Source organism: Alligator mississippiensis, chromosome 2, assembly GCF_030867095.1.
Source record: "Alligator mississippiensis isolate rAllMis1 chromosome 2, rAllMis1, whole genome shotgun sequence".
In the NCBI taxonomy this organism is placed as follows: domain Eukaryota; kingdom Metazoa; phylum Chordata; order Crocodylia; family Alligatoridae; genus Alligator; species Alligator mississippiensis.
The window spans coordinates 40,508,808-40,532,114 of record NC_081825.1 but is presented as its reverse complement, the minus strand read 5'-3'; the positions used below and the strand labels follow the sequence as shown (position 1 = coordinate 40,532,114).

Genomic DNA, 23,307 nt, shown 5'->3' with positions numbered 1-23,307 from the left:
TGCCTTCCTTGCTGGTGTCATTTGAATCAGGCACGAAATGACAAAGTTATAGGCAGTTTTGTGATTCCCCATTATAGCCTATGGGCAAAATATCGAAACAGCGAAACAGTTTCGATAAAACGAAATGAAACTCAAAGTGAAACTCTGTCCCATTGAAATGGAAAAACAGAGATTGAAATGAAACAGTGTTGTTTCACACAGCCCTAAAAATTAGCTGTTCATTCTTCATCTTTGCTAGCTTTCAATTTTTATTATTTATAAAGATGTGGCAGCCTCCTCTTAGTGTGGGCTGCAGCTATCTTATCATATTTTAAACTTTTTACTATTTCTGAGAATTTCTTCCCCTACATTCAACTGTATCTGTAACATGGTAATTGAGATTATTTGCTAAAATCTGAATGATACAGATGTTGCTTTGTGCGTCTCGTGGTTCTTAAGGGATTATTCTTACAATTGGCTGGTATAGGCAAAGCTTAATACCTGTAGGCATTAAGGGCATTTTTATACATGCTCTGGGAGGCATGGGGGTGCCACTTTAATTAGCAAGCTGTGCTAATTGAAAGTGCCCAAGCATCATGTGTATCAGCATCCCTCACCCTGAAAAATGGCAGCGGGGCACTTTGAACTAAAGCTTACCGAACAAGCTTTAGTTCAAAGGACCCTGCCACCATTTTTCAGTGCGGGGACACTGATACTGTACTCATGATACTAGAGTCTGCTGGAGCATATTAATTTCCGCACTCCAGCAGACTCGATTAATCAAATCTGCTCTGACACGCTGACTTACAGCATGACAGAGCTGGCTCCCTGCATGTATATAGGAGCCCTAAGGTTCTTCTCCTCTGTACATATTTCGTTTTGAAATCCAGGCTTAAATGTTTTGGGTCAAATCCAAGATCTGCTGAATTCAGTAACAAAACTCTCATCACATTCAGTGGATCTGGCATGTCATCCTAAAATGGAGGAAAAGACTATGGCCCAAGGCACTGGGAATTTTTCTGCTCAGTGGCATTATGTTTGGACAAGAACACTGTAAAATAAGTCTGAAAACTCTGGGCTTACCTTTCTATAAAATTTGTTTTCATTTGCATGGACTCTTGACCTTGAAACTTCTCAAAAAATCCAAAAGTCACATTTTCAGATGTGCCTATGGGTAAATATAGAAAGTGGTCTAGCCATGGTGCACATTGTTCAGTGTGAATTAATTTACCCTGCTTCTCAGCCAAAGAGTTTAAGAAGGGGTTCCTTTATCATGAATCTAACTGATCCATATTACTAAATATAAGGCTCTAGGAACATCACAACTGTTCCTAATTACTTGAATTTAGCTCTCAAGTGTTCTGGACTTCCTCATGCTGCGATGTCTTACTAGAATTGGGAAAGCCAAGTGTAGTTCCATGACAGGTAGCCTGAAAGATGTGGCATGGCGTACTAACCTTGGAACAGTAGACCCTGACCAATTAGTGTTTGCTAGCTCCAGGAGCACTAGGAGAGAAGGGGAAGTACCCCAGACATGTAGATCCTGTAAAACTTGGGTTCCCTAGGGGCCTGCCAGCATTCTGTCAGAACTCCACCAGTAATTCAGTGAAAGCTGGTGAAATCCAAGGATGTCTTCTGAAAAAAATGGAATTCTGTCATATTGAATGTAATATTTGAATGCTTATAATAGTTGCCCATTAGCCAGTTTAGGAAAAAGACAAGATTAATCTTCTTATCTAGGCCATTGTTTTGGTCTACGTGTGGAAGGTCCTGACTTTGCTCAAAGTCTTAACTCTTGAATTTTATCTTTAGAGGCCTTTAACAAGGTTAACCTAAAAATGACCCTTAAGCAAACATCCCACATTCCAAGAAATCAAGCCCTAAGAGCCTTTGAAAAGACTGGAAAGAAAGGAAATTCCCCAAAGTAATTAAAATGGTCAACAAAAGAACCTGAACCCAGCAGAAATCTGTTGAGTAAGATCCAAGCCCAAATTTGGGAGTAGTGACAGGTTTGGGTAGGAGGGGCCCAAGACAGCAACTCACTCAATAAAAACTGTAACCTACTGTCCCAATTTGGAGGTAACCTCACTTGCAGAACAACGAAGGAAGAATTGCAAGTGTAGGCTGGATCAGACTGATCACCTGAACCACCCTCTCCGTGAACATGAATCTCTTAGTTCACGCTGAAGCCGCAGAGTGCCCAAAAGGGACTGAAGGAAGGGGACTTAGTCCTATCAGTATTGAGGCCAGCCCATTGAACTGTACTACTGAGGCCAACCCATTAAATTGTACTACTGAGGAATGAAAGTATATCTAGGTGTTTGGGTTCTCGGAATTCTAGGATTGTAAGTATATTATGAAAAATAATAGTATTGATTCAAATTTAACTTTTAGTTGTAATTGTAGTTGGTTTTGTAATACTAATTCTTATAGCATTGTTTGGGAAGGAAGTGCATTTGGAGCATTGTTTCTGATATATGTAGTTATTGTGTTCTTAATGTTTGTGGTATTTCTTAAAGCTAAGCAGTGTTATACATGTAGCAAAGAATTTTAAAATAAAATTGTGTTGTATGAATTAATCTTTGTGAAATCGTGCAAGTAGCTAATTACTCCCCCAGCCAGTGCATCAAACGAATCAGTAAATTGTGTGGGATTTTCTCTATTCCATAACCCACTAGAGACAAATTCAACAAATCATCGTCGTCTCATGAAACTGTTTTGTTAGAAAATTACTTAACATTTCCCCTACTATGTCCCTACCCCTTGAACATTTCCATTGTCACAGAAATGAACATGAATCATGATGGATACTAAGTTACTGCTGCTCAATTCTGAGGACAAAACTACCTAATAGGTTGCTTTATTCAGATTCTTTACATAAAGCTCTGATAGATCAGCCTTAAAAATAATGATCCTTGGAATGAATTTGATTATTCACTGTTGTGTATCTTCATTATGCTGCCAGAAAACATTGCTGAACTGAATCAACTCTGTCAATAAGCAGCTCACTCACTGTTCTCAATTGTGCAATGGATTGATTATTGTAATTCTTTTCCTTGGTGCCCTTCCTAGCTTTAAGCTGAACAGAAACCAGCTCATTCCAAAAGCTGCTGCAAATATGCTGACCTGCACAAAAGCATCGCAGCATATTACCCCTCCTTTTAAAACCTTGTATTGACTTCTCATCAGGAGTCTGATTAACTTTATAAAATTCGTATCCTCTACCACAAAATCATCCATAGCTCTGGACTTTCGTAGCCTATGTAACTTGTTTTCCTGTTTTTTGGCAAGTCTAGAAATTTTATGATGCCATTCTGGAACTGCTGATTATTCTGTAACTCCAGTTGATTGTTGATTACTCTGTAATTATTTTTGAAGTCAGCTACTGCAAGGGCTTTTTGCCATTATATTATTCACCTTTGCAACTCAGCTCCTTCTGACATCAGGAAGATGGATGCAATAAGCAACTTTAAGACTAAGTTTAATTCATTTTGCCCGAAACAATTTTTAATTAGATATCATTTGAGAATTTTTTAATTACTTCTTGGAGCTTCTGGTCACTGAACTTTGTACCATGCTCCTCTATGCTAATAAGAAGGATGCTTTAGAAGTGGAAATGCTGAAATAGTAAGTGCAAAAGCTGTAGTAAATATGATTTCTAGTTTGAAAAGATTCCTAATGTTCTGCCTTTGAAAACATTTTATTAAAAACTTTGCAGAATTTCATAAATCACAGACAAGGTGAAGGATTTCTGAGGGGGCTGAGGAAGGGCACAATATGGCTTCCATGATGAATGGTGTTGATCTCTGTTCATGTTGCCAGAATGAATTTTTTTCTTGAGCAGAAGTCTTGAAAATAAAATGTAATCAGTGCATATGAAACCAAAAAGGAAAATGGAATTAGAGAAAAAGAAGCAAAACAAGGGAAGACATTTCACAAATCACATCTAAGTGAAACTAATGTTTTAGATTACGGTTTGGTGCAGTCAACATGTCAAAAAAATGCAAAAAATTATGTTGGCCCATGAGGCTAGTATTGTTAAGGCAAGCTGATTTCTATAGCCAATAGCACTCAAGGAAGTCTCAATAGACCAACATCTTACAAATCAAAGCAGCTATAACCCTTAGTTAATCTTAGTTCTTCTTTGATGCTGCTTCAACTTTGAGAATGCAAAGTGAGATAATAATTTCACCAAAACCTTTGATACCACTCTAGTATACATTGAGCCAATACTGGAAAACTATGAGCAGCTTGTAAAAATGTTGTGTAGCGTCTTGAAATTACATATTGCAAGAGAGTACAGATCAAGCCATGTGCCAGAACTAACATTGGAATTAGCCGATAGATGCACAAAATACAACAAGCTGTAAAAACCAGACCTATCTGCTGAGGAAACTCTGCAGGACAAGAACTGATTGCTATGCTAGTAGACAAAAGAAGGAAGTCATGGAAGAACCTCATTTAAAACACAGATGTAATACATAATAGCAAATAAGTATCAACCACTACCCGGAAACTTACCAATGATCCAAAAAAGAAAGAACAACACTAGTGTCACTGCAAATCAGGTTGAATAATTAGCTCATTGAAAATGGTAGGGCACCAAACAAACAACCCAAGGTTTGATTCAAAAGAAAAGAACACCATGAAGTTCATAAAGTCAGGACACATTTTACCATGGCTGAATTAACAACTGCAATAAAGACTCTTGAAGATGACAAAGCCACCAGCCTTGACAAAAGTCACATGGAACAAATAAAATGCTTCAGACCAATGACAAGGGCCTGGCTACTCCAATTATACAATACTTGTGTAATCACATACAAATTACCTAAAATATGACCAAAAGGATGTATAGTCGCACCACTAAAAATAGAGAAAGATCCCTCAAATTCAAAGACCCAAAGACTTATATCCTTACTCTTTGAACACTTTATCTTCATTTTTATATGAAGCAAAAGTTTTACACCAGTTATCAAAGAGCACCTAATCCCTGATCAAACTGACTCCCACAAAGGGAAATCATACACTGATCAAGTTTAAACATCATGGAACACTTTGGAGATACCTTACAAAAAAGGAATGGTCACTGGGTGCCATATTCATAGACCTGTCAGCAACTTATGACACTATAGTGGAAATCACTGAAGACTCTTTGCAAAAATATATGATACAACAAAAGATTACCAACTACTACAGATAATATGATCCTTGCCAAAAAAATCAAGAATTCCACATCCAATTATGTAAGAAGTGGAGCCAATGGCATAAATGAAAGAACAGTCTACCTTAAGGAAGTGTACTTGCACCTATACTATTTAACATGTACACCAACAATCAACCAATTTAGCCAGGCATGAAAAGTGATTTGAGTACCACTGCTCTAAGAACTTCACCCCAGTCAAGGCTACTTTGGCATGAGCGCTCAATGGGTTTTTAGTCTATTTCTTTAAAAAAAATCGACTGTGCCAATCCTAATAATCAACAGGTTAGTCTTTTCCATATTCAAAACTGAGATACTAGTAAAATACTCAGCCAAACTTGGAATGGAATAGATCTTGCCTACTGCCCTAATCCTATCTACTTGGGAGTAACACTAGACTGCACACTTTTGCATAATACACATGTAGAAAAGATGGAGTGCAGTTAGTTCCCAGAGTAACATATTAAAGAAGCTCATCAAGTACAAATGGGGAAGCCAATCCAACAACATTATGAACTACTGCACTTGCACTTTGTTATTCAGTGGCTGAACACACATGCCCAGTTGGGAAAGATAGGCACATGCACAGAAGCTAGACACTATGCTGAATGAAAGTTGCAACTGAATTACTGGATGTCTTAAACCAACAAATGCCAATAGTCTCCCCTTACTCAATGGATTTACCCTTCCAGATATTAAGAGAGCAGTAGAAAGCAAAATATAATACACCTGGAAGATAGAAGATAAAAGGTACCCAAATACATGGCCATGTTGTAGCTCCCAGTTGACTAAAATCACCAAAACATTTCCCCTTTACCATGCAGTTGCTGGATGAAACACCACCAGCCATGTGAATAAAAATGTGGCAGTCATAACTAGAGATGACCCAGGAGGAAGTCAGGATGAATATCAAAACTGATGAACATCTCCCTGCATGCACAGAACTTGATTTACCAACATGGAGAAGCTTGAACGGTCTCTGAACATGAGTCAGTAAGTCTAAAGTTAACATGCAACTGTGGGATATTCTAATGATGCAAACACCACATTTGAATGTGGAGGAAACTTCTGGACTACAGAAAACCTACTGGCCTGCCTATGTACCAACTAGGACCTTACTAAAGCTACAGGTCAGGTAATAGTATGTACCTATTTTTTTATTCAAATTTAGATATAGTGACAAAAGATGAGAAGATGAAGAAGTGTTGAAATAAAATAGATGCCACACACTGTCTTACGCAGAAGGCAGAAAAGTTCACCACTATATAAAGTGCATATGCGCACGCATACACACTGAAAGTCAGGACTACCGTTTTTGCTTGGGTTAGCATACAAGAATACCATTTCACATATTAAATATGACCAAAAAAATCTAACAACACTTATATTTCTGTAGAGTTTCTGTGCTCTTCTCAAATCTGTCCTGTTTCTCTAACAAAGAAGATATGTTATAACTTTCATTTACATATTACAGCAACCACCTTAAAATGACCAAGAATACAATGTTATATTCATGTACAGATGTATCTTAACTATTACTAAGTTAACATGTTATAAAGATGTAGCTACTAATTCTAGTAGCAACAACAGTGTAATTGAAGCTATAGTTTAATACTTTGTCAGTTATGTGAAGTCAAACAAATAGCAAATTGAAAAATGAATGAATCAACAGCAACCATTTGGTTTGAATTGATTAACATTTAGAAATAATCAATCTAAAACATGAAATATTATTAATTCAGGTAGTGACTCCTAGTTTTGCTGTTCAGTTGCTCACAAATCTACAAACTGAACAGATGAATTAATTGCTTTAATTTTTCCTTTCCCAGTTCTGGCTAATTACAATGAACATGCTTTAGTAGCAGTAAAAAAATAATAATAATAATAATAAAAAAAAACAACCCCAGCAAAACCTAGGACATGCCACTAAAACATATTTATGTTTGGCTTTCATGACATATGGGACTCATTCTCTAGCTTTTCACATATCAGGTAGAAAGTCTTCAACTTGTGGGAAGGTATAAACATAAAGAACAATCCTCTTTTTCAATAAAATATTTTCAAGCTCAAACACAAACATACATAAAGGTAAGTAACTTTAGGCATCCATGTCTGAATATATTGACATCAATTTCTAATCATGCTCCCTTAAAACATCGGTTTGAAAATATAAGCCATTGTAAATTCATTGCATTACTTGAAAGAATTTCATAAATTATTTTCTAAAATTTAATTCATTCTCACTTCTTCCTATCATTTTTTTCTGAACCAGAGATTTCTGATGAGACCTGTAAAACCAATGGCTGTGGGTCACTGACCTCTCTAAAGTAGTAGCCTACAATCCTTCCTAGCTTTTGGGCAAAAAGTACTGATAAAATAATTTTTTACTATGGCCATAACCAACAGCAAAAAGTCTTATGCACAATGTGATGGGTTAGAAACAATGCTCTAGGACAGGAACAGTCAATTAAAAAAAAGTAAAAGACCTTATACCAAAGATGCTGAAGATCAGGATTGCTCTTATGATTGATGAAGGTATACAATATTTTGACTCTTTATTAGGAACATAGCCCAAGAGCTAGCCTTGAAAATAGCAAATGCTATCAGCAAGATACCCCAGGCTTCCCCATGAAAATTCTTCAAACTAACAGAAGCTTAAAACTTTCTCCATTAAATGCTTCCTGCTTTTAGGATACTGAGAGAGGACTCAAAATGGAAATACACTTGTTATAAGTACTGCAATAAGAGGGAGGAAACGGGCAATGCTTTACCAGAGGTTTAAATGTAACCACATTGAACATCCAAATGCTTTCAGTGAAATCCTGGCCCCCTGAAGTCATCTAAAGTTTTGCCATCCTCTTCAGGTGGGCCAGGATTGCACCCACTCTATTTTACTATCACTAATTTTAACGCTGTTTTAGAAAGAGATTAGAGAACTTCATATACAAAAAAAGTTTAGTCTGTCTTCTGATCCCTGATTCCTGCAGCGTGGCAAATTCACTCCATTTTCAACAAAGCTACTAATGTGCTTTGAGTCTGAGTGTAGTTTCAATCTGATTGTAATTCTAGTTCTTTCATCACAGTACTGAACCATCTGGTGTTTAAATGAACTTTTTCTTGCTAAACTATGTGAACAGTTTGCAGCCAAAAATTACAGTACATCTCATCACCCATACTGGTAAATCTTTTAGTGTTGCCAGCCTAATTTTCAACTATGTGTATAATAGAACAGCACTCTTTGACAATGTGAAGAATTTCTTTTCATTATTGGTTGCAGGTGACCCAAGTAGGTACGGGTGCTATAAAGGAGGCAAGGCAAGAAAATTTAAAGTAAAGGAAAAAATAGGACAAAAGTGAGGACAAGTGTTCTATTGGGTAAATCCCTTTCACTGCTGATTATCATGGAACCTATCACTTGAGTCATTTGACAAGGAGTTGGACAACACACTAGGTTAGGTAGGTAAGAAACCTACATTGGCAGGAGAATAGACTGTCCTCGGGGAGGAAGCATGGGTCAGTGGAACCCATGAGAGATCCTGGGTGTGAAAATCCTAGCTATGGATCCAGGACCCAGGTTTGATTCTCTACTTTCCCAGAGATTTCCTATGGGACCTTGAATAGGCCCAGATCCTTAGTGGGAAGTTGGCATTTTAATGCCTTTAAAGATCCTGGCCTCAGTCTCTCTGATCCCCATAAATAACATGAAGCAAGTAGCACTTCCTAACCACACAGAAGTTTTGTGTGGCAATGGGAGACTCTTAACAAGTTAGGTCTGCCCCATGAACTGTTCCATAGCCCATTTTTACAGGGCATACCTAGTACAGCTATACAACTGCTGCTCTGGGTCAAGAGGATCTAGGAGAATCCAGACTTACCCTAATGAGGATTGCCCCGGAGCTAGACACTTCTCATAGCTCACTATAATTCTTTCATGCTTCTTTTTATGTACCAAGCAAAGAGTGTGTGAGGTGGGGAGGAGGGCAGGCATCCATACATGCATTCCTGTCAGTAGGTGGGGCAATTCCAGGTTGCCTCTGTCTCCTGTTGTTACCTGCTGTTTAAATGTTTAAATAGCATTTACTTAAGCCTTTTTTTTGCACAGTACTGGTAATCGCCCTGTTGCTCCCATGTTACTCTGCTCACTAAGACAAATAAACCTTTGCAGTCCGCTAAACTAGCAACAAGGACAGGATCCCAATCAGCAGGATACTGTCATAAGTGCTGAGCGCTCCAAGGAAGAAAGGGATTTGAGCCACCAGGGAACCCAGACCAGAGGGCTCCTTCCTGCCCATGGCATGTTCAGTGCAGCTGCTCTCCACAACGGCTACCTTGGGCCACACTTAGGAGTTTCCTGTGACTCCTAAACCAACCAGCTCATCTTCTACCTGGAAGCTTACCAGAAGCAAGCACTGATAATGACTGTCATTGACTCACAGGCTTTTGACACTGTTCATTCACTCATGTCCCTAGTCAAACCTTGTGACAAGACCAACAAAGAAATCCTCACCTTACTAAAAAAATAAAAAAATCACAGATGTTTTCAGTCTGAGACAATAGACCATTCCACTTCAAATGCAATCAGCTTTCCGACAGCGATTGTCACCTACACAGCTGAGTTGCATTGATAGTCCAAGAACTGCAACTTTGGTACAAATCTTTAGTCTCTACTGAGGGATCAACTCATGTGTGAGGGGTTCGGACTGAAGTCCTCAACAACACAGACTCCAAAAATGCCAAAGGAAATTGAGCAAGCTTACTAGGTGGAGGACAATTTGAGCAACTAAGCACCAGAGCATACCCCTTAAACTGTTTTAACTGCTGTTTAAACTGCAAGCCTCAAGGAGCACAAGGCAATTTAGAATGTTCTGAACCTCCTGCAATGTTTCAGAAGTGTACCTGGATAAGCAGCTGTTATTCTGAAAATAGTTATCCTTGAACAATTTCAGTGCTATATGAAGACACCAAGCTTTCTATGATAAGTGTCTGGTCAGTCCTCCAGGCATCACACACTGCTCAGCTCCTCATTCATGCCTAACAACTGGCTACTCTGGCACACAAACAGAATTCTATTGCCCCAACCATTATTGCCTACACTTGATCCCGTCTTTGCCATCCAAGCTGATCTGGCTTGCGACGGGATGCATACAGGGGGTACCCTTTCTTCTAGGTTCCCAGAATGCTGAGGACTCTGCAGAGACATTGGGCACCCCCAACCCCACTTTCCCCCAAGCAGCTTGTCAGAGTCATTCGATTGGCTGCAATTGATAAGGCTTCAGGGCATCCCAGGCAGATCTGGACTGTGAGGCTGGCTAAGTGGGTAGGTGCCTATGCTCAAGGTCTCCACATCTTTTAAACAGCATTTTTCCCCAATTCAGTGGTCAATTGCATTCCATTCCTGGCAACTGACATAGAGACCCTATGCAAACCCCAGCCCCCCAGAGCACCCAGCACCGCAGAAACCCCTGAACTATTTTCAGAAACAGAGACACCACTTTCTCCCCCCCGCAAACTGCCATGCCACATCAACTTGGGATGCCCAAAAGCCTGGTCAACTGCCATAAATGTAATGAAATAGATAAGCAGCTTGGGGGAAAATGCTATTTAAAAGTGATGGAGACACTACGACCCTCTGGTGGTGGTTTGACAGCACTGAAATGCCTGAAAGGTGACTGTTCTACTTAGGGCCCCTGGCAGTGTGAATGTGGATACCACTGAACCTCTAATCTGACAGTTGTGAACCAGTTCCCAGTCAGTGACATCTTGAAATAGTTCAAGTGTTATGTCTGTCCAGGCCCTAAATTAACAAGACATACAGCATTGTGACAAACACAATTCAGGAATTTAAGGAGTTTTTGAAGAAGAGCTAGGTGTGTAGTTAGGCCCATCTATTTCATTTGTGGCACCAATTCAAATGAAGCCTCATGTTGCATACACTTCCCATCCAAAAACTGGTGCAGAGATTGATCATCTTATAGAACAAGGTGTTCTACAAGCAGTAGTAAATCCCTCACAGTTTACTCCCGTTGTACTCCTCATAAAACCAAATGATCCTGTGCCCATTCAAAACAATGCAACTGGGCCACAGTGAATGCCTACAACTGTACTAGAAGCTATGGAACTGGTGTCATACAAGACCAAGACTCCAGATGGCCAGGTGCTTTGCAGACATGGTGACCTCATATGAGGTCAAGTTCCTGATGATGCACCATCTCCCAATCCAGAAGACTTCAAAGTGCATCAATTCTTAGGAATCCATCAGCTGTTCCTCTATACCCTTCAAATCCTCCAGTTACTGAAGTGATTCAGGAAGACCCAAGTCTCCAGTGAGATGATTCCAACCCCTGAAATCAGATCATTTAAGAAGTCACTATCCAACCCTTGTACTTTAAGGATTATATTATCTAAGTGGGAAGTGCTGGACCTGGGGATGACTCTAGGGCTGGATCTTCACTCTCACTAGTAGGTGGGATATTCCATGTTGTTATTGTCTCCTGTTGCTGGTTGCTGCTGTGCTTGAAAAGGATTCAGTTCAGTCTTTTGTCAGCACAATAAAGATGGCTGTCCCATTATTTCCTACCTAGTCTCACTTGAATAAACAAACCTCTGCAAGTACACAAAAGCTTCCATGCTTCTGATCACACCTGCAATCAGTTGATTGTCAAACCCAGCCCCAGCACAGAACTGGGGTCCTCAAGATATCTGTAAGATGTCCAATCAGCCGATTGTCAGTCCCAGCCTGGAGACCACACTGGAGCCAGTTCAAGACTCCAGCCCCCCTGTCTGCAGCTCCTAAAAAGCATGTTTGCACAACACCAGATCCAGTTCAAGACTCTGGTAAAGTCTCAGGGCCACAAATTGCTCCTATTATCTCTGTGGAGTGGTTAGACAATAGCAGAACACATGTTACTTAATACAATCTGGAGAAACTTCTCACACAAAAAAGTCCTAACTTTGCTGATGCTGTTGCACTTAGTGTGTTTTACTTCTTGAACGCACGGGTGTTTGCATTTTAAGTACAGTTAACGTGTCCTAAGTGTAAGGTGTGACACTGCCCTCAGAACATGGCAAGTGAATTCATTTCTCAATGCAAGCTACATTGTTACTGTTAGTACAGGAAGAAACAAGGACAAATAATTATGTCAGTATCAAAAATTAAGGACTGATATCCTGTCCAAGGAAAGCAAACATCCAATGTGCTATATAATACACATTTGGTAGGTAGTGTACAAAAGGCCAGATACTAATTTCAGTCAGCCCGGGGTACTATTTCTGTTCTATTTATTACAGCTATAAACCATACCATCTGTGCAAGAAGTTTAACTTTACTGTCACCCTTTTCTTCTCCTTTCACCCCTTTTACCAAGTCTGCCATCCTTATGTGTATTACATAGATCTTACCAACATAAGCAGCTCCATGGAATTATTTAAGTCAGTAAATGCTACAAAAGATTCAGAGTACATATCCATATAGTCTTTTCTGGTTTCATCCAAAATAGTCAAGGTAAGATATGCATGTAGTCCCATTACAATAGAAACTGAGTGCCTCACAATCTTTAATGCATCTATCCTCACAACAACCTTGTGAGGTAGGGAAGTGTTATTATCCCCATTTTGCAGGTGAAAAACTGAGGGACAAAGAGGTTATGGGCCTTATCACACGGAACATTTCAAATCAGCTGATTGTTAGTCCTAACCCTAGGACCTTTCCGGGTTGCAGGATCCTGAAGGAACCTGAAAAGTGAAAGATCCAGGATCCTTCCTCCTCAGATGTGTGGCTTTCTTTATCCTACCTGGAGGCTTGGTACAGCAGAGGGGTCCCTGCTGATGTCATGGCTGGGTGAGGACTGCAAATTGCCTGTATTATCTCCAGGAAGCAGTCAGATGACAGCTGAACATATGTTGCTTAATACAATCCAGAATACTCCTTGTGTGAAAAGTCATAACTTTACTGGGCTATGAGCATGTGTTTTACTGCTTATATATGTGGTCACTCACATTTTAAGTGCATTTAATACATGCTAAGTGTAACATGAGATGTGGCCCTATGTTGCTTGCCTGAGATCATAAAAAAGAAAAAAAAAAAAGCTAAGGAGACTTGGATGCTGGGTTTTTTGCCCATGGAGAAGCACCTCAAGCCAGTCTTTATGACAAGCTTTCCAATCATTGCAGTTTGTCTTAAACCAATCATTGTGAAAGCTATTTGAGCAAGAATGGTCTTTTTTAATATATTTAGGCTGCTTGCAGACATTTAAAAAAAATGCACTTTACTGGAAGCAGCAGCATGTTATTTCAACCCAGTCCTGCAGCATCTGTAACGTTTGGGTGCTTCAGCTGGGGGTATTGGTGCTTTTAGCCAAAAGTGAGTCAATCAGCTATTAGATAAAAGCACCAAAAATCCCCACTAAAGCACCCAATCTACAGACGTTGGGCAAGGCAGGTTGAAAGTGTTGCCTCGTCTGGACATGCATGGGGCTCAGTGAGGGAACACGCCAACTTGAAAGTAGAGTGCCATGGGTGGGGGGGTGGGTTACATCTGGAAACACCCATAGAGCCTGGCACTGTTACGATCTGACCTTGTTAGGCCCCCAGATGCTACCATAGTACTAAGAGTTGAGAGTACTTCAATTTACCTGGAGTAAAAAAAAAAATCACTGAATCCAGGGCAGTTGCTCAAGATTTACATCAGTTCAAGATCAGAATTGAGCCCATAGCGACTGACCAACTAATGTTTTAGGCCATTTCATACTGTTTATAGACCATATGATGTATCTCATTGCCTTCTAAAATATAAGTGTACCTACAATAATAAGAAAATGCTGGCCAAGCAGAAACCATTTCTTGTTCAATAAACTGTGTCCTCTGAAGTATGAGTATTACTAGAGGAGAAAAGCTTTCTTAAGCTTTCTTTTGTTATCTCAAATGTTCTAGAACTGTGTAAAATTGTTTAGAGGTTATAGCGACATTTCTGCTTTTACAGCTCATTTAACTATGCAATTAGACATTACAATAGATATGGAAGATTTAAAATTAGATATGCTTATCTTCAGTGCATGGGTCAGTACTTTTAACTTTAAAACAAATTAACATTTTGCTTCTCACCCCTCCCCTGTCTACAGCAAAATGAGGGTGTTTATCTTAACTCAGCAATTCTCATGACTTCCATCAGATGGTAGGAAGCATAGAGATAAGCTTTCCAGATTTAAAATGAAAGTGTTTCTGTGGAGCAATTGCAAGATAGCCAAGCTAATAATGCATTTTGTAAATGCAGAGGGAAAAAGGTGTGAGAGTACAACATTTCCATGATAGGAAGGTGAACAGCCTGTCCAAATATCAGTAATTCAATGCTGGAAATTACATCACCCTGATCAGATATACAATATTATATTTCTATTTAAAATGGAGAAACTCAATGTCAACACAGTAGGGAACAAAGTGGCAAAGGAATATTGCATCTTTAATAGGATTTTGAATTCAAATGTGCTGAGCAAAACTGCTTAAAATGGTATTTGAATAGTAAACAGATAACGTATTCATTTATAAAACAAACCTGGTGCTGTATCAACACATAAGTTATAAAAATAATAAAAAAGAATGAAAAAGCAAACCACACACTAGAAACAGAAAAATAAAATGAGGAATGAAATCTCTGCCATGAGGCCTTCTTCAGGCTATGGGAAAAAATAGAACAAGGTTAACTTTGTTCTTTCATGTCTGTAGCCCAAAGAAAGTCTCAAAGCCCAAATGTCACCTCTTATCACAGTATCTATTTCTAGCATAGATATTTTTGCAAGCATTTTTCATTCTCCTTCACTTTCAGGATAGTATTAATTTTAGTTGACGCTGCATATTATCTTGATTTTTCTATTTTAAAATCTATGCATACCAGGAAATATGTCAAAAACAAGGAAATTGTCTGAGGTGGTGCCACAACCCAAAGAATATCCACCTTTCTGGATGATTTAGAAAGATGCTGAATTCCAAAAGAGTACTTGCACTGACCTGTACCAAACAGGAGTCAAACAGTCACATGAAGAAAACACTCACCCCAGGCTGAGTGAACAGTCCATTAAAGTCAATGCAATTATTTCCTTTCATTTCAATGGGCTTAAGATCAGGTCCTTTATTTTTTGTTCTCACCAGTTTCTAAAACTGGTATTTATATAAAAACAGTATTTTACCATCATTTACATTGTTTACAGCACACAAAATGAACTGCTTCTTTACAAACAGGCACCTGCATCAAGGAATGCACGATTATGAACTAACAGCGGCTTTAAATGTGTTTTCTGATAGCCTCCTATAGGACGATTTAGGTTCAAATTCTAAATTGTCCATGAGTTTTGGGTATCCTACTTGAGAAATTAGGGTTAGATTTTCAGACATACCAACAACTCTCATTGAATCTAATTGTAACTCTGGATCCTTCACCCTTCTATGAATCAGGCCAGAGATGTCTCAATAGAGGCCATAGGTCACTTCTGGAGATTTGTATCCTTCTCTCTGAGATCTTTTCCTAGAGGCTCTATTTATTTAAAAATATGATGAAGCTTATTTGAGTAATTCTTGCAATATAAGATATGTACATACACATAGACCCTATACTACACACACACACACACACACACACACACACACACACAGAGCAGTGTGCCATTTACCCAAGATCCTTTGGGGCGGGGAGAGAACATAAGATATCACTGTAATGTAGGAAGAGAAGGAGTCTAAGCTGCTAATTCACCATATACATTTTCAAGGTTTTTACCTTATAAAATGCATAATATTGAAACACTGATAATATTAGAACTAGTTAATTACCTCATATATAAATTTGAATGAAAGTGTCCATTAGTTATAATGCCTCTGCGCTGTCCAAACTATTTCTTGAAACAATGATATTGATCTGTAGGAAAAAAATAAATATATTTTCTACAATATGGACAAATCTTAAAAAATGAAAAACAGCTAAGAACATGTTATAATTCCAGTTATCCAAGAATATGAAAGTACCAATAGACATTAATGAATAAGAAATGTAGCTTTGTATGGTAAAGGAAAGAGGGAAAATGTTAGTTTTAAATACAATATTGAAAAACTCATAGTCTGATACTTTTTATTCTTTTAGATTTTTATAAAAATTCTAAAAAAATTAATAAATAGAGTAAACAGCTGCAAAAATATGTTTTCAAGATGAAAAAAATTCAAAGCATTGAATTTAAAAAATTTCCACCAATTCAATGGTAAAATGGTGAATTGTGAACTAGAAATATTAACTTGTAGAAATGCAATGGAAAATAATGGCTTTGTGTATTTCTTTCTTTAGGAAATGTTGCACAGCCCTGATACAATTGTTTTCAATTTCACAGAAGGTAACACTTATGCAGAAAAATGTAAATGATGTGCCCTATGCCACAAAGAAGGATCATGGCAGAGTAGGGAAGCCAAATTTTCCAAGCCCCAGGTTCACTACAAAAATACTACTCTTAATACTGATTCCATTTTAATGCTAAAGTTACTCATTAAAATTCACTCTTTAAAATTTCCATGACTTGGAAAATTTTCCTCCTCCTGCATTCAGACGTGAACCTGAACCTGCATAAGCAGGAATGTCCACCTCTGCTGCATGCTGTCCCTTCTGGGAAGTGTTCCAGATAGGCGATATCATAATGGGTAGGACAAGTATGGACCAGTTCAAAAGGAAAATAGATCTTCCCCTGTCCCAAACCACAAAATAAAATAATGAATGTAATACCTTAAAGTTATGTAAACTCTGTCTACTTTCCACTTCATGCTCTAGGTTCCTCTCAACCCTTCCCCTTGGAGAGTGTTCCAGCATTGGAAGCTCAGGTTCTGCTGGGTCAGCAAAATGCAAATGTGGCTGGGCAGCAAGGCAGAGAGAAGGGACATCTGTGCAGATCCACTTGTTCGCTATGGATTCCCAGGGACAATATATCATAAAAGAAGTAGGGGCACTTCCAGTCGAGGATGGAAAACAAAGTACAAAGAGAAAAAAGGCTGGGGCCCTGGCCCTAACATGGAATAAAAGCAGGTAGAATTCTGTATCCCTGTGCAGCCAGGTTCTGTAACGAGCCCAGGACCCAGTCCAAGCTGTAGGAAAGGGATCAGGATCTGAATCCCTCTTTTACCTCAGACCTTTAGCTAGTGACTTGTCCCCTTATGGTTCATTTACAAACACATTTATTCTCTTGTTTGTGTTGCCTCCTTAACTGATACAAATTATTATGATAGAAATAATGAAAGCCATTTTCCCTTTAATTAGCTCTTTCTTAGCAATTATGAACAAAGTAATGAACATTCAAACATGGGAAATATGGATAAAACTGGGTTTCAACCTATCATATATTTTATACGCAACAACTGTACAATCATTTTTAATGCAACAGTCTTCATCAGTACACAGCTGATTGCGACTCCATTGGGCTGGTATCCTTAAAATTAAACATAGTTGGAAGAGAAATTGAGTTAATATGCTGAAGGTAAATACATTTTCATAAGCACATTAAAATTTGTCCCTCAGGGTTGTTGAGGCACTGAGCACAAGATAGCATTTTCATTTCAAGAATTGGGAAGAGTTTGGGTGTTCTTGCTATCAGCACTTACCTAGCTGAATTAAGTTGCTGAATTAAAATTTAATGAAGGCCCAAACTTGAAATTCTGCCCCAGTGCACAATGCTTATAAATCCCCTACAACGATACTACATTGTTGTTATAAATAATATATGCAATGGTGCTGACAGTTGTTATGTAAATTTCTAAAATCTCTAATAGAGTTGTATCCTAACTGACATTGACTGTGTACAGTTACAGGCACAACTTTATCAACTGATTCTGAACTGCATTAAAACAGAAGTATACATTCTTTTCTCCAGTTTATTACCTAAAGAATGAGATGAAAATCACCAAACAATTCTCCCTTCATAACCATCTGAATATTAATTGCGATTGTCAAGGTAACAAATACACACTCGGTGTTGGCAAGACTAGTAGTTAATCCTGAAGTTTCAAACTGTGACACATTGGGTGCATCTACACGTGCCCCTATGGCACCATTATTACTGCTCCATCATTTAGTACTTCCTTTTGGAAGTACTAAATGACGGCACAGTAACAGCCCAGACTGCACCATACTGGCAGTGCACAGTTATTTTTAGCCACTACATCACCATAGCAACACGCTATACCAAGGGAGCACGTTGCTCCAACAACGTAGTGGCAACGTCATGGTTCTGCCCACAGGTGCTATGTCACTGTAGCGCGTTGCTACAGCGACATAGCATCACATGTAGACACGCCCACTGTGTACATACTGCTGAAATGATAACCCAGGGAATTTATTTCTTCAGTAATATTGACTGCCAGTAATCATTTCCGTAGCTACATTTAGAGTCATTTAAATTGTTCAGGACTAGAGGCAAAATAAAGAAAGCTGACCTTTAAAAATTAACTGTATGAAACAGTAATCACTACTGATAGTGATAAAAGCCTATTTTGCTTATTAATGATTCAAACCAGTTAGGTTTCAATGAGACATGGCCTTGTCTGTTTCTAATAAACCTGAAATAGAACGTCAACAATTTAAAAAATAAATAAACCGGTGGCTAAACCAACATTCCAGTCAATCAGTCTTTAGTGGCTTTTTTATTGCCCTTTTACAATGGATTATATCATGAATGAAATATGGTAATGTATAGTGCTCACAGCATTACAACTAGATTCTAGCTCTTCTTCAGGGGAATTTTTTTGCACTTCTATTGTTGAGTATTTCAGCATCTGTTGGTAAGGATCATTTTTTACTGCTCTGATCATTTGTAAGACATAAGACAGACATGTCAATTACACAAGCAGTCTTCCAAACTCCCTATTTGCTTTTGTAAGTAAGCTGTAAAATATTGTGCCAACAAACCTGGCAATAAGACTTACATGTAACTGCAGTGGGAACTTGTATCTGAGCTTGCAGAGAGCCTGAAACAAAAGCCATGAGATATAAACTATCCCATTCACATCAATGGGAAGTAAATCATATCTCAATGACATGTCAATATTTTTACTATTTCATGTAAGCATGTACAAAAAAGGGAGGGAAAGCCATACTCCGAAGACAAATGCAACCTACTCTGAGTGACCTCTCACATGTCAGGAAAATAATGGGTTTCAGCCAGATTTTTAAACTGAAACTACTTCAGGCCAGATTCTGAATCTCTTATTCAGATTAAAGTACACTTTCTCCCTTCAAGTGTTTTCCCTAAAAAAACATCTGCTGAGAAACAAGGTATATCACCCTGGGCAGATCATTACCCTAGCACAACTGTATTGTTCCTAGTACCACAGCTTGTGAAAAATTATAACCCAGTCTAGGCCCATATTCAGAACTTCCTAGCATGCAGGGATATTCAGACGCATGCTTTTGGTTTGGGACCCAGCACTGCTTACTGAGGAGGAAATGCTTTATACTAGATGACTACATATTGTAGATGATCTTGAAACCATGACAATAAAGCTAACAGCAAAACTCATTGCTAACATGTGACACATACCCTCAAAACATTATTTAATGCCAAATGCCTAAGACATTATTTAGTAAATAAATTTCAAAGAGATTTTTTCACTTGTTGCATAAAGGCATGGAGAGGCAATTAATCCTTTAATCCTCTATAATGGCAGACTAGGAGTTTCCGACTGACATCTGCTATTGCCCTGTACCTTCTCCCCCAGAGGCAGATGAACTACATGGCTCACTAGGTCTTTTTCATCTCTAGTTTTATGATTCTTCAGAGAAGCCAAATCTCCCTGACCCTCCCCATGCCTGGAGTGATGGCAGGACATTCCAACCGTCCAGGACTGCAAAGACTAAAATTCAAAGAGCATCCCCGCTTACAGCTTCAAACCCCAACAGTGCTATAAACCTCTGGCCAAAGAGGTTATATGAATTGCTAAAATATCAGTAAGACACCACATTAGTACAACACCTCAGGTGATAGTTTCTGACTTTTCAAAGCATAAAAAGTTTCTTTGCAGACTATTAAAATAGTCTATAAAACTATTAAAATATTCCAATTATAAGAACTTTACATTCATGCCTTTAATAAAAGTAAAATGCTTTAAAAACTTGAATATTGATCATGTAGATGATTTTCCATTGTAAGATTTGTCCAGATTTGGTTTTTATATTTTAAATTCAGGGAGCTGGAAAATTAAGCATCCAATGCATTCTGACCAACAAGTAAGGTTGTGTTCTAAACAGGTTGCCTGGACACAAAGGTTTCAGCGCATCTTTGTTATTAATTTTGTTTGCAGACATACAAAGATAAAAAAATAAAAGAGAACAGCAATCAGTTCAGACAATTAAAAATAAAAAAAACCCTCATGTTTCATTCTCTCAGCAGTTTAAATATCATTAGCTTCACTGAAGATTCCAGTTTTTAAATATTTTACCTGTTTTCTATTTTAGATGTTTATAAAACAAGAAGTGGGTTACTGAAGGCATCTTCTGGGAACAACACAGATAATTAGTCTCTTTTTTTTTCTTTTTCTGTCCTTTTTCCTACATAATTCTATCTTGTTTTCTTTGTTTTAAGTTTATCAAGTCTACTAGCTGAGCAATCAGGCACTCACATTCACTTATTCGGACCCAACAGATGGCTGTTAAAAAGACATTTCAGCTCTTCTAAGAACTTTCCATCTCTGGTTCAACTACCAAATACGAAAACAGCAATGAATTTTTTTCTTTACTTAAATTCCATTCACAACAAGGTCTTTTTAGCCTAAAGTGATATCACCACCAGGCCCTAAGACCCATCCAGCCCTGCACTCTGCTCTCCGGCCCCTCACTGGGCTACTGGACCCACGTGGTCCCCAGTCTGCCCTGGCCCTTCACTGGATCTCTGGACCCACATGATCCCCAGTCTCCCTGCCAAGTGCTTTTCTGTTGGGTTGTGCTCCCCTAGCCTCTCTCCTCCATGGGGTAACCCACAAAGCAGTGGTAGCTGAGACTTTCCAGTGCCCCATCCTCACCTTTCCCTGGGTGGCTCATGCATGGCGTTTCACAGAGGCTGCCCTGCCGCAGGCAGCCCTACCACACCTACCAGCTCCAGTAGGGTGCCGTTTCAGGTCTTCCCCAGAACTGATCTTCAGGCCTTCCTGATTTTACATGTCCTATGCATCTCATAGACTGGTAACTGCTGGGCCCTCCTGGCCCTGAGCCTCCATCTCTGGCCCCAGCTCACTCTCAGACCCACCAGCCATTGTCATTCTGGGCTGCACGCCCCTTCACCCCTTCCTCTCTCAGCAAAGGACCCCCAGGGGCCTTTGGCCTCTCCTAGGCCCTCCCCACCCCCTCAGCCCAGTCAAGAACTCCATGCCCACCCTTCTCTAGCAATCTCTTCTGTAATCTATTGCACCTCTTGGCCTGTCCTGGTCCTGGCCCCCTCACAGGCCAGTTGAGATTCTCAGGGTCAGTTCTCTGGCAGTCAGCCCCCTTACCTCTGTGGGTCCATCCACTTGTGCCCCTCCATAGATCACTCTCTCTCTGTGGGCTCAGAGTCCCCCACAGATCTTCCTCTATGGCCCCTTTCTTTTCTGGGCATATCCAGACCCCTCAATCAGCCCACAGACTTTCAGCCCCTCTCCCAGGTGCTCTTTCACTAGGCTCCTCTGCATTTGGCCCCTCTCTCCTCAAGCTCGTCTGGCCTCTCAACAGGGCCCAGGCACTCAGCCCTTCTCTCAGGGCTCTGGACCCCCACCCTGGGTCCCCAGCATAGGCGGCAGAAGGCTGGGGCTAATAGGACTTAGTTCCCCCAAATGCAGAGCAGAGGGTAGAGCTGCAGGGCAGCCCAGGCGTGGGCTCCAGGTGGCGGCAGCAAGGGGAGAGGGGTGAGCACAGACTCAGACACTCACAGCCCAGCATGTGGATCACTGCTTAGCATGGCAGGAAAGCCTCAGTCTGTGAAGGGAGGAGTGGGAGGAGGCATATCAAGGCCCCCACAGTGAGGGGCGGAATGGACCAGAGGCAGGAGCAGGGGTGAACAAGGCCCTGGAGCAGGTTGTGAGATGATTGAAGCCCTGGGAGGCTCATCCAGGGCCTCAGGGAGGTTCCTGCCACTGTGCACCCTGGGGGAGATACAGGGGGGCACATACCCTATGATTTGTGTGTGGGATGGAGGCAGGCTGCCACTGTGGGCTGGGGATCTGTGCTCTGCTGCCTGCCTTTGCCGCTGCTGTGAGAGCTGTGTGACGCCATGTGCCTGCTACTGCCGGGTAGGCAGGGGACGTGGCACAGCCCAAGGGTGGCAGGCACATGGCATCACGCAGCACCTGCAGCAGCAGCAAAGGCAGTAGGGCCCAGAGGCTGGCACACAATAGCAGCCTGCCCCTGGCCCACACACAAATGCACTAGGCATGTGGCCCCCCTGCCTCCCCCAGAGGGCACGCAGCAGTGGGAGTCCCCCTCCCCTACACACTCCTGGATGAGCCACTTGGGGCTCTGATTGTCCCACAACCTACCCCTGCCCTGGAGCCCTATTCACCCTTGCCCCTGCCCCCCATCCCTTCCTTCTCCCCCTGCCCCTTCCCCTCCACAGACTTACCTCCTGGGAGGGTGCGCGCGCGTGCTCAGTCCCCACCCCCCCAATAATATTTTCTCCCTTTGCCTATGGTCTTCAGGAGCCTCCTCCAACCCCCTTAGTTCCTACCCAAACATCCAGGTGTTTCAGATACCTTTCTCCTTGCTGGCATTCAGGAGCAGCAGCCTTCCTGCTGGGGGATGTTCCTTCACCAGCTGCCAAAATGTTACTGCCAGCCCTGCTCTCAGGGTCTGGGCTTATACCATGTCTACAGGCAGCCCTCCTCCAGCCAGGAGATGCCCTTGCTCAGACCTAGCCTCACCTGCCTGCCCCCTGCCTCAGCTGACTGCAATTAGCCCTGACCCTCACCTGCTGGTGGCTCAGCAGGCTGCCTGAGCACTTCAAGTGGCAGACGCATCCAGTACCCTGCGACAATAGGGTTAAGTAGCTGTGAAAGAAGGTATGTGGCCTCACTGTACCAGATATTAGGAGCCACAAGCCTGTTCCCCAGGTTCTTTATCAGGTGCCTTTTCCCTAAGCCCATCTCTA

The 23,307-nt window shown here is 40.5% G+C and overlaps 1 long non-coding RNA gene across 6 annotated transcripts in view; it reads right to left on the bottom strand.

The window, feature by feature from the left end:
• The window catches only part of LOC109280773 (uncharacterized), a 117,557-nt gene extending 94,466 nt beyond the window's left edge, over window positions 1-23,091 (bottom strand). Inside the window, exons 1-5 of one of the 6 annotated variants that reach the window (XR_009459744.1) lie at window positions 22,913-23,091; window positions 19,121-19,162; window positions 16,932-17,628; window positions 15,998-16,082; window positions 3,679-3,827 (exon numbers count right to left, since the gene is read on the bottom strand). This is a non-coding gene — a long non-coding RNA (uncharacterized LOC109280773). Of the gene's footprint in view, window positions 1-3,678; window positions 3,828-15,997; window positions 16,083-16,931; window positions 17,629-19,120; window positions 19,163-20,632; window positions 20,770-22,912 lie in introns of those variants that run through there. The other 5 variants (XR_002087182.2, XR_009459745.1, XR_009459746.1 and 2 more) reach the window with 5 other exon arrangements.
• Window positions 23,092-23,307: the final 216 nt, after the last annotated feature.